The sequence below is a fragment of the Rhamphochromis longiceps genome, linkage group LG5 (assembly GCF_057381845.1).
Source record: "Rhamphochromis longiceps isolate RC_006_pf linkage group LG5, R_longiceps_female_GT1.1, whole genome shotgun sequence".
In the NCBI taxonomy this organism is placed as follows: Eukaryota; Metazoa; Chordata; class Actinopteri; order Cichliformes; family Cichlidae; genus Rhamphochromis; species Rhamphochromis longiceps.
The window spans coordinates 7,533,143-7,545,651 of NC_140561.1; the positions used below are offsets into that span (position 1 = coordinate 7,533,143).

At 40.5% G+C, this 12,509-nt stretch overlaps 1 protein-coding gene across 1 annotated transcript in view; it reads left to right on the plus strand.

Moving 5' to 3' along the window:
- The first annotated feature begins 1,092 nt into the window (after positions 1-1,092).
- Positions 1,093-12,509, plus strand: part of klhdc8a (kelch domain containing 8A) — a 70,799-nt gene continuing 59,382 nt past the window's right edge. The window contains exons 1-2 of the mRNA XM_085405589.1: positions 1,093-1,255; positions 5,545-5,595. The gene's annotated coding sequence lies outside the window, so the exon portion shown is untranslated. The remainder of the gene's footprint in view (positions 1,256-5,544; positions 5,596-12,509) is intronic.

Here is a 12,509-nt window from a genome sequence, read left to right on the forward strand (position 1 = left end):
TTGGCAACTGATTCAAACAGTTGCAGACCTCAACCTCCCATATGCTGTGCATGCTTTGTATTCTGGGATTCAGCAAGGTACTACATGCATGAAAAGATCTGTTGGGCTAGCAAAAAGCCATGAAATGAACTTAAACTCTCCATGTTCTCTGATAGTTCTGAACACAACACCTTTTTCCTGTTTTCACTTTTACTCCTCCTGCCCCAGACACATCTGTCCCAAAAACCAGACTGAATTTCTAATGTAGTTTTAAGTGATGCATTTTGGTTTGCTTGGATTTCTCGCTGTGAAAAGAAACCAAATCACAGTAAAAACCGAATCAGACCAGACTAAATGAACTATAGGTGTGAAAACGCCTCAAGTACTGAAACTAACTCAGTATGAGCTAAGTATAGTGTGATAAATGTCAATATATTTGGCGCAATAAGATATTGTGACCTAACCTACAATCTTGTGTTGCATTTCTTTTATTATAACATCAATAGCAGCACAAAAGTGTAGCGCGTTGCTTCTAAGCCTATCTGAGTTGAGCAGAAGCTCAGCACACCTAAACAGAATGCAGCCATCATTCATTATTTTGATTCCAGCTCTGCATTTCCTGCTTTGATGTAAAATATCATAAGAAAAAAGATCAGCTAATGTTAGTCCGTCTGTGCAGGGCTATGTCTGCTCTAGAAAATAAGATCTAAGTATGCTTTAAGGAGATCAAATAGATATCAGTGAAACTGGAAACTGCATTTCCTAATTTATAACAGCGCCACGTCCATAAAGTATTCAGACCATCTCCTCATCTCAGCTAATCTTCTGCTCCTGTCTATAAGAGACGCAATGTCTTTCTCTTCCACTTCAAACACTTCAAGTGTGTCAGTGGGCTCTCCTGTACCAAATATAGGTTAACACACATGCCCCCCCCCCCCCCCCCCCTTTCGGATTATACCGTCACACGGAATGAATATGAACTTGTGCGATGAAAACTGGAGATGAATGCTTCATCTCTGACCCACATAATGGCGATATATCAGGCTGGGTAAACGGATCTGAGCCGTGTTACCGCCTGCTCCTCCGCTGTGAGCTCCCGGTGCGGTGGGAGCTTTTAGCGGCGCGCCTCGTCTCTCATCTTCCTCCGCCTGGACCTGACTCTCCTCTTCCATCCTCTCTTCCTCTCTCCCTCTTTCCATCTCGGTACCAGAGGGAGGAGAGGAGGGAAAAACTGAGGCGACACACGCCGGGAAAAGGGGCGACGGAAACGGGAAAAGTAAGTAGCTCCGGAGGGGGAAGTGAATGGAAGCGTTATCGCTCTCCCTGATAGACGTGACTCCCGGCTCAGTTGGGAAGTAATGCTGGTACTTTAGCTAGCGCCGTTTCAGGACTCGTTCCATTATTCAGGCGACACGATGGAAACCTCGAGAAAGTTACCTGCTCTTAACTTCAGCTAGTGGCTGTGACTTGGGTATAAGTAGGCTAGCGGCTCCATAGTGTCCGGTAGGCTAACATAAAAACTATTTTAAGAGAACCTCACACATTCATTGTCCCTTGAGAGTAACTGTTGTGTTAACTGAGGTGCTTTTATGTCTTATACCAAACTTATTACTTCTTCCAAACCCTGACTTTACACATTGAAATATAGTTTTTTGTACATCCTTAAGCTAAAAAACAGCACTTGTCTAATGGTTGTCCAGAGATTTGAAGAAAGGGGAGATATTGGTGATATAGCACTAAAGAATAGCACAGAGTAACAGTGAATGAGAGTCCAATATTATTTAAAAAGTAATGTAGTGAAGCCATGGGCAGCAGAGTGGAAACCTGTGCTGTAAGGTGCACATTCATACAACAATATACCCCAAGTTGCCAATTTATTGGATAAACTTGGTTAGAACTGATGCAGGCTAAAGAAGAAGCGGTGGTTCAGAGGTGGTGGTGCCTGGTTTCTTTAGCATTTATGAACAGCCTGTTTACTTGTTGTCAAATGGGGCCAGTGTAAAAAATATGTGGTACAAGCAGTCTGTGGGCTACTGTTGCTTGTGCTGCTGTTGGGCCATCAGCCAGTCGGAGAGAAGAGCAAAGTTATAACCTACAAAGGGATGAAGAGAAACAAAGTGTTAAAAACAATGAAAAGTGTCCAGTGCAGTCACAGTGTGTTCGAACTGTATTTTTTAAATCTTTGATGTGTTGTTTTGTGTGCTTCTCCCATTCCTGGTGAACTCTGCTGTTCCCTTCCCTGTTGTGGCCCACTTGTCAACCAGTCAGCGTTCGACAGCTGCACAGCATCATCCATGTTTAGCAAAGTGCAAAAATCAGAAAGTCCTTACTGTCCCTGTATTTAGGAATACAATGAAATTTGAACTTCTGCTCCTATTTGCTGCAGTAAAATAAATAAACACATGTAAACATAACAAACAGTTTTCATATTACACATAATAATATGCATAATGCATGAAGTAGCATCAAGTGCAAGATAAACATGCTAGATAAAAAACTGGGAGTTATTTGGGGATTTTGAAGAACTGTACAGGAGCAGGTTTGCATCATTTGAAAACCCCTCTCCATAGACAAATACCTACTCAGACAGAGTTGCCATACACACACAGGCCTGCCAAGCTAAAGGTTATGAGGGTATGGACTGGGGTTTCTTATAGATGGCTATAACTAGTGGATGAAATGTTACTATACTAATAGTACACTTCTCTTGCACTTCTCTAATTAGTTTTAACCTAAAGCTGTACACTCAAACCTCCATCAAGGTATGGTTAATGTTGAGGTATTATTAGGTTCCCATAAAGTTGTAACTGACTTGGACTGTTTACCTGTTTTTTCAAAGTTCACTAGTTCTCTTTCCCCAAACTTTTTCCACAGTCTGTGAAATAATGATTGATGATGATGGATCCATTGTTACAGTCCTCATGACAGTGATGACAGTGAATATAACGACCTTCCAGGCCTTATCTCAAAAGGTCACTTACTCAATATTCACCACGCTTGTCTGTCTTCAGTCTGTCTAGGTTCAGGCTCAGCACAGATGTAAAGGAGGAAGAATGACATTTCTTTCGCTTCCCTTCTCCCCCAGGGAGATTGTCACTCTTCTATTTTACTCTTTGCTCCAAAGTTGGAAATTCTCAGCTCAGCTTACACTTACATAAATGTCGAAAAACCCCAGGAGAGACATTGGTCCCTTTGCTCAGTGTTAACTACTGTTTCAAGTCTAACAACTACCATGTCAATTGGCAGAAGACAATTTATTTAAAGAGTGATCACCCCTTGGTGGCCATTGAAGAGGCTGCAAGTTTAGACTTGGTCACGCAGGTCACATGGGCCCAGAGACTAGCTGACGAACCCTGCCAACCCAGACACTAGGGAAAAATGTGTGTTCCTCGACTGGTTGGGAAGTAGTTGCTGGAGGTTACTGGTTGCTGCCAGGTAAAATCTGTTGCAAGAAAGGTGCTGCACCAAAGACCATCTTGTAATTGCTTTGGTTGCGAGCAGATTACAGTGGTTGCCGATAGTTTGCGTAGAAGATGCCAACTTGTCTGCAAACACTCAAAAACTAACCACAGAGGTGTAGTGAATCTTGTATTGTGTATTATATTGCAAACCTGAAACAGAGACTGTTCCTCGTCAAAGTACAAATGTGCCTTACTAAAGAAATCAGCACATTTCAACTTACAACTTTTAGTTTGAAGGGAAGCATTCTCAGTTTCCGGTTTGCGCAACCACTCCAGTCAATGACCAAAGCAATTGCAAGGTGGTTTTTGTTGCAGGACCTTGTACCTTTTCATGACCAATTTCAGCTATCAACTGCCAGCAACATCCTGCAACCACTTGCCAACCAGTTGCCCTTCACTTAGCTACAGCTTGTTAAAGGTTAGGCCATTATTTTGTTACAATACCATTTTCAATCCCACAGTAAGACTTTGACCCCATCCTGTAACAAGAGAAACTATAGTAAAGAGATAATTTCTTCCAAAATTAACATAATTTTCAACTAATTCTTCCAATTATAAGTTAGATTTTAAAAAATAAGAAAGAAAATAGAACATTTCATTACACATCCTTAAGGTAAAATATATTTTAGAATCTACTAATAAACTAAGAGTATAGCAAACAACACAATACATTTAATTATTTAATTATTGTAGAAGAACCCCAAAAGGTTGATTCTGTTCATCTGGATGTAGCGTTTTCAGCGGGAGAAACGTTTCATCACTCATCCAAGTGACTTCTTCAGTCTCAGCTGACTGCTGGTTTCATCAACCTTATAAACAGTTTGGGGAAACCTGATTTCCCCATGGACATGATCAGTGATCTTTGATCAGTGTTTGTTAGTCAGTGGTCATGACAACCCATTGTTCATTCAGGGGGCTGGTTTTAGTCATTGTGCAAATGTACTGTTTATAAGGTTGGGGAAACCTGCAGTCAGCTGAGACTGAAGAAGTTACTTGGATGAGTGATGAAACGTTTCTCCCACTGAAAACGCTGCGTCCAGATGAACAGAATCAACCTTTTGGGATTAACTCACCTGGATGAGCATGTATTAAGATACTGTCGAAGAAGAACATTATGGAAAAACTTGACTAAAATTGAGTTTTAGTTACACTAAAATAAACAGGTTTACTGCATTCTAAAACTGAAAATTTAAGGTTTATCATCTTATTAACATCTGCCTGCAACCTCTTTCTTATCCACCTGTCATGCTTCTCCCTGAATCTGCAGCCCTTCAGTTCCTCAGCTCTGCTCTTCAGGCCTGAAACCCATCTGGTTTCTGCTCTGCATTTTACTCTTTATTTGCTCAGATCAATTCTCCACACTCAGCTATGTTTTCCTTGCTGCTCCACAGAGCCAGAACCACACCACACCGCAGATTAAAGACACACGTCCTTCGTGTGTCTTTAATCTGCTCTGTCATGGCTCAATGTTCCATCTGCGACCTGCAGTCCACTAGCTACTACGTTAGTGATAACTGATGACTAATTTTGCTATCGGATAATTGCTAATAGTTAAAAAACTAACTTAAATGTGTGCATCAGCCAGGTTAACATTTCTGATTACTGTTTAATACTTCAATGTTGTTGAAACCGGAGCTTTACTGACCTCTTTAAATTAATGCTACTGTGTTGTTCAGTGTTATGAATATTAACTACTCTGTGCCTGTCTGTGTGCAGCAGTGCTGTAAAGTTATGTGTCAGCTGGAGGAGGCAAAGATGGCACTGTTAGCATCAATATTGTTGCAAATGAAAATAGTAATTTGATATTAATTTTAGCATTGATTCACATTTGAGCATAGATTGTTTTTGACAACTCATCTGTAAGTGTGTATTGTAGCCAGCCAGGGACCAGTGAACTTAATCAATGGAAAGCCCATCACATGCCCAAATGGCCTGCAAATGGTCAGTCCACTTGCCTAACATGCTATTTTAATGGTCCCATGGTCCCTACTAAACAGACAAACGAGTTTGAGTTGGTGCAATCTTTGAACAGGTCATGAAATCTGAGGATTGTATAAGACAGTGAGGTGCAGAGTTTTAAAGTGCCAACTTCTTGACTTCACAGGTGAGGCTGAGAGATTACCCAGAGCTTCCTCTGTGGGATTCCAAACTGAAGGTAGTGCCATTAGTTTTCTTCTAGTTGGAAGGCCTCACCTCCAACACCTCTGCTTTTCTTTCACTACACCTTCTCTTCCTGCTCGCATCTTTTCCTGTCTACACATGCATTGATTGGTTCCTTGTGTGCGCACACCCACATGCTCAGACACACACATAAATAGCATTTCAGCCAATTGTTGTGCATAGCTCGCAGTGGTGCATTATGTTAAATCAATGCCTGCCTCGCTGTAACACCAGCACACCCATTATTCGTAAGACAAACTAAGGACAGAGCTCCTTCCTATTGATGTTAGCAAGAAATTTACAACTGATAATACTGTGTGTGCACACATGTGTGCGTCAGTGTGTGTGTCAGTCAGTGAGTGCTGTTGGGATGATGAGCCATCATCCCAACAGCCTGACAAGGCAAATGGCACTTAAAAATATCAGTCTGGCAGTAGGTCTCCAAAGTCACAGTTTTGTTTGACAGCTGGTAGCACATGCTTTGGGTGATATGGTTGTGTTACAAAACACACAGTAAACATGTATGTCTATGCAGAGTGAACTATTTTACATTGTTCACCAGCTGTATGAAGAAACTCACCAAATGAACAACAGATAATAACATTTTGCCTAAAATCAATGTAACAGTGAATAGTCACATTAGTTTAGTTTGTATGCACTTCAGCACAGAGTCAGTCTTTTTTGTCATTTTTGCTGTGAAGTAAACAAAAATTCATTTGCAGGTAACATTTCTTTAACTTGATAGTAACAGTAAGGACACTGTACACTGTAAAAAAAAATCCTACAAAAACAGTAATATTCTGGCAGCTGGGGCGCCAAAATAATACCATAAAATAACAGAAAATAACTTTCCCATGAAAATACGGTTATTTTCAGTAATGACAATACAGTTTGTTGCCCTAATTTTACATGGGATTTTGCCCTTTTCAAGTGCTTTTAAACATTAAATTAGGAACATTTTAATGTGATTAAACAATGAAATTACCTATAAACAAGGTCAATGAATGCGGCAATATGAATAATAATACTTAAATGTACAGAAATATACAGTTAACAGTTGGTTTAAATAATAATGGATTGCATTTATATAGCGCTTTTCGAGACCCTCAAAGCGCTTTACAATACCACTATTCATTCACTCTCACATTCACACACTGGTGGAGGCAGCTACAGCTGTAGCCACAGCTGCCCTGGGACAGACTGACAGAGGCGAGGCTGCCATGTCGCGCCATCGGCCCCTCTGGCCATCACCAGTAGGTGGTAGGTGAAGTGTCTTGCCCAAGGATACATCGAGAGTGTCTGAGCCGGTGCTCGAACCGGCAACCTTCTGATTACAAGGCGAACTCCCAACTTTTGAGCCACGATCACCCTAAATAACATTATTTGATGTAAAAAAAGTTCATAAGAATCATTTTATATATTTTTCCATAGCATTACATTTGAATTTAACAGTTCAATCTTTCAAATAACGGACAAATATTTGTGAAATTATGATACATTTGTGAATGTATTTTAACAATCTAAATATGCATATGTACACACAAATATATTTAAAAAACAAGAAAATTATGTTTTATTACATTTACAGTGATTTTACGTTAATTTACATTTGAAATGTAAAATCACTGTCTATTTATGTAAATTTAATGATATTCTAGAAAAACACTACAAAACTGTAAAATGCACAATAAAATACTTTTATATTACAATTTTTTTACAGTGTAGTCCTGTAGTGCCTTGAATGCCTCACAAACTGTGTCTGGGAGAAACATTTTCATGTCGCGTTCACTCATCTTGTGAATGATTTTCTGAAATATAAAGTGAAACTGCAGGATTCTTTCACATCTCTTTAGTAAATCAGAAAATAAGCAGGGGAAAAACTGCAGGGCTGCACATGTTTTAACAAAAGGTTCTTATCGTAACTAAACAGTCGAAGCATCGGGAGCAGGATTAGCAAACACTAGGTAATGAACTGTGTGTGTTTGCACAAAAGTCCCCAGGTTAGATCTTTCCTGCTGATGACACAAATTGGTTGCTTTTTTGAGTTTTTGTTTTTTTCTTTTTGTAATATTGGCCTGTAGCCTCGTTCTGCTCTGTTATGTATGCAGTTTACTGAAACCAGAGTGTAGCCTGGCTTACATGACTCTGTTTTTCTGCTGCAGCCTCACATGCACCTGCGCTGCTTCTGTTTTTGGCTCATTGTTGCTGTCCTCATTATCTGTGCCCGAGTACATTTCAGGCCGAACTGTATACCCGTCAGCCAGTATACAAGTCAGTATATCTGATTACTGTACTCTCAGCACTGTCTTCATACTGAGTAGCATGGCAGCTGAGTTAGCGGTGATATGGAAACAAGTAGTGTCTCCACCTATGGTAGTTGTCTAGTTTGTTGAATACATGGCTGGCAACAGTATTGTATTCACTTAAAATAATGTCATGGGGTCACAGTTGAGTCTATATTTCCCACAGTTAGGCTCTGTTGGTGGTTTTAGTTGTGGTGCATGTCCATGTGTGGAGTGTGGAGTGTGTGTGCCCAAAAAGAAGTCAAGGTTTTTTCTTTGTAGAGAAATAATTTTGCTTGCCAAAGGCATTTTAACCAGCACCAAAGAAAACTCACAAGCAGCAAAGTGATAATGTTTTAGAATGAAAAAAAACAAACAAAAATCAAGCGGTGTGTGGATGTGTTTAATTACATCATTCAACAAGCAGCACATACTTGGTGTGTTGGTCTTCTTAGAGGCCAGCTCTTCTTTATCCCACAGCTGGTGGATCAGCAAGCACAGATGTAGTGATCTGGTTTTGACAGGGTCCCACTTTTACACTGATAGTGACCTGAGTGCTTCATTAGAAACACTAGAGCCCAGCTTCTCCCAGCAGTATATTACAAGGTGGCCAACACGCACTCATGTCAAACTCCATGTTTCAGCACCAGCGTAACATCGTAAATGTTGAACTGAAGACTAATAGTCTCTCTAGTTTCACACCGTTTTCCAGGCTTCTTTTTTTCACTGCTAAATCCTGATTTTATAACAAAAAGAGGTTCACTGACAAAATCTCCGGCCACACTTTAAAGTCTTGGTGATTCTGTGATTTCAGCAGTATTCACATGTTGAATCTTCACTCAGAGGCACAGTGTGAAGTCCTATCAGGATAAAACTTCTTGTTAGCGTCTGTACTGACGATTTGTAGTCAACAGTTCTTTAGGTTTCTACATCGGTCATGAACTGTCTGAGTAACAGTTTAAAATGGAGCGTTTCAGACAGAGGCTGAATGAAGGTCCTGCAGCAATGTACAGTATAAAGACACAAGTGTGTTCAAAACTCTAAAATGTAACTTTTCTAGTTATAAATACATTTTCACAGCTGTTTATTCAACTGACAAAGATGCTTTTTTATCGTTACCAAAGTTGTACCACAGCTTCCTGTGTTTGATGAGGTGCAGTTTGTGTATAATCTATTCAGTAATAGTCACAAATAGCAGAACGATGCAAATTTCTGTCTATTTACTCAACACAGACTCATTGCTGTTGGATTGTAATTCTGAGTGTTTCGGTGGTGACTGAGCATGGTAGTAAGCCAGAAATAACCCAGGAAGTACACAGTGTACTTTATTTAATGAATTATGAAGTAAAATAATAGATATTTAGATTACTTACAGAGCAATCAACAGTTGTGGACTGCAGCTGATGCCAGTAGTTCTGTGTAAGCTTGGTGTGCTCAGCTTGTGTTACTGCTTTCAAAAATTGATATTTATTCAACCACAGCAGTGGTAGTTACTTTACCACAGGTAACCTGTTAGAGTACTTTGTAGTGTAGTTTGTTCAGAGTCTTTTACCCTGTGGCGTGAAACCCATACTTTCGGCTTGACAGCTCATTGAGAAAGGATATAGTACTCTAAATGCAACACTTTGTACGGTGCCACACCCAACACACCTGATAAAGTGGTTACACACACACACACACACACACACACACAGTCTCACGTTATTTTTGTGTTGCTCACTTCTTTTCCGAGCGTTTCAGTGGAGGGTGTTGCACTTAGTCGGTGGCTGATAAATCTTTTGCCGCTCAGCAGGTCCGTAATTACATCTGACCTGGTTCAGCCACAGCAACACGAAGTGGAAGAAATTTGAATTTCTTCAGGTCAGGTCAGAGACTTACTTTGGTGAGTAAAAATGGTCTGCTTGAACTCACAGTACACAGCTTGCTAAATTACTGTGTGCAGCACTGGAGCTAGTGATCGTCAGGGACCTGTAATGTTAGTCTAAGTCTTCTTCTGCCTAACAAGGTGAATGTTGCTGTACCACAGCAGGTGAGCAGCGTGTTACTGCGCATCGGTCTGTGGGACAGGGGGAAAAAACATGCCAGCCTGCTTGCTGGGTTAAAATTTTCAAGTACACTAACCTTACCTCCTGCTGATTTTATATCCATACGCCCAGAGGAGGGGTGTTACACAGTCCTGCACCCTTAAACGCATCTCCTACACCTAAACCGTTTCACTCTTTATAGAAGTGCAGCCTGAAAAAAAATGCCCTCAATATGCACAAATGCGCTCACTCTGAAAGTCACCCACTTAAATCTTTAAAGGCTAGAAGTGCAGCTAACACACGCGCACGGACACACACATACACACACACATATTAAACGATGCTGCAGTAAAGGAACCGTTAGGGAGTTAATTCCAATTCTGCTGACAGTAGATAGGTTTTACCATTCTCTCTCACTATCACATAGTAATTACTTATAAGGCCACAGGGATTATGATGTCCCCAACTCCCCTCTGTAATAGAGCTCTTGCTCCATATAACCCTTTAGCTTTGCTTCCCAGTGTCTATCATCCCCCTAATTAAGCTGTCCCTCCCTCTCATTATCGCTGTATGTAATATCCTCCAACCATTAACTTAGCCCACTTCACCCACTCCTCACCATTACTAACCCCTCCCCCCTCTCGCTTCTCCTTCAGTTTTCCTGTCTTGTTTTTGTGCTTCTCGCTCCTGCTCTTTTCTTCACTCAAGCCTTCACACCACTGCCACACTGCATCAGCTTGGTCTAATTCTACTCCTACACAGCAGTGAAAGGAAGCAGAACCACAATGCCCTGAATATACCCGTGTTTGAGTTCGGGGAGTGGGGGTTCGGGGTGGGGGGTGCGTCTTCACTGACACAATACAGTACAGAGATAATTCAATATGCATTGGCCTTACGTAATCAGCCACGTTTTTCGGTGCAGGCACATCATGTCCAAGCATGCATCGTGCTTCGTTTTCTCAGCTCTGATCATGTTTGCTGTTTCCTAAGTGCCTGGGTCTATTTCCGTCTTGTCTCCATGGCTCCTGTCGCAGCCACATACAAAATGCAGTTGCATCTTCAGATGAGTTGATCCACAGCTTCAGCGTACTCCAACTCTCAGCTGAAAACACATTGAGACGTTTGTGCATCTGAGCATCAAGGCACGACTGTGTGTGATGAACGTCCCCTGGGATCTGTGTCCTGTTCTTTGTTGACTCCATAGTCCGCTGTTTCCTTATTGGTGGCTTTTGAACAGTTCCTTGTTGTATTTGAGTCTTGATAGCTCAGTTAAAAACAAACATCTTTATTAGTTGACCTATGAAGATAATGAAAAGTATTCTTTTCTAAGGACTGTGTAGCTCTATCTCTGTAACTGGAAAAAAAACACCCTAAAAATGGAAAAAGCAGGAAATGTGTACCGATTTCTAGGGTTGTGTTTGTTTTTATTTGTTGTTTTTTTTTGTTTTCATTTGTTTTATGTACATTTTAATTATCCCTTCATTCTTTTCATTTGCTCTCTACTTTGCTTTGGCTGACATTTTCCTTGTCTGAATTTCTACTTCACTGCAACTTACTGGTATTCAGGAGTCTTTCACCCTCAATCATTTCATAAGCAGTTTCATTCTTTCACAGTTTTTAGACTGCATGACTCAGGGCGTTATCATTCCCAACGCGTAATATACCGACGATTTGTCACACCCGAGGCGTCTCATAGTAACGCAAAAGGTATCCGTCCACGTCCTTATAAAGCGCCCTGGGTTCTCACTATACTCCAATATAGCAGAGGCTCAAGCTGTCCATTCCAACACAAACACATGATAAATCAACAGTAAAATAGCTTCATGTTGTGGCCGTTACAAAGTGTATTCCAAGCTGATTCAGGATCTGAAAGTGAACAGATTAAGGTAATAGTGCTTTGTTATTATTATTATTTTTATTTCTCATGTATAGATTCATTCCCACCTAGAGCAGGTCGATATGACCAAAAAATTTTTTTTTCAAATATAATTTGAAAATTTGCGATAACGATATAACTGACGATATAATTGACACTAGACAAAATACTTTACAACTCCACAACTTTATTAGTGCAAAAAAAACATCAATGTATTTTCACTTAAACAAGCAGCTGATTTTTATGTGCATTAAAGTTATATAAAAATTTAACAGTGCAAATGCAAATTCCTTGCTGACAGTTTAACCAAGAGGCATTTCCAGTGGAAATTGGCCGACATATCCTCAGCATAACCATGTATAATATCCACAAAACTTACAAAGAGGTTATACACACACAATACGGTAATATTATGTTGAAACACAGTACGTATCACTCCGCGAGGCTCCTGCCTACGATAGCCATAATGCTCCGACAATCCATCAAGCGGTGCGGGTTTGTAGCTTAGCAAAGTCGTACTAAAACATTTGACAGATTTTCGAGCGCCGTGTACATAAAATTGTTTCGAGGTCAGTAAACACGACCAGAATTCATACAAAAGGCACACGGGATTATAAGCACGTGCGCATTCGCTGTCAAAATAAAAGACGTGCACCAGATAAGAAGTTGCAACGCGCGTTTGCGTACACATAAAAGGCACTGTTTTTGTCCGCTAGAGTGGGATTTT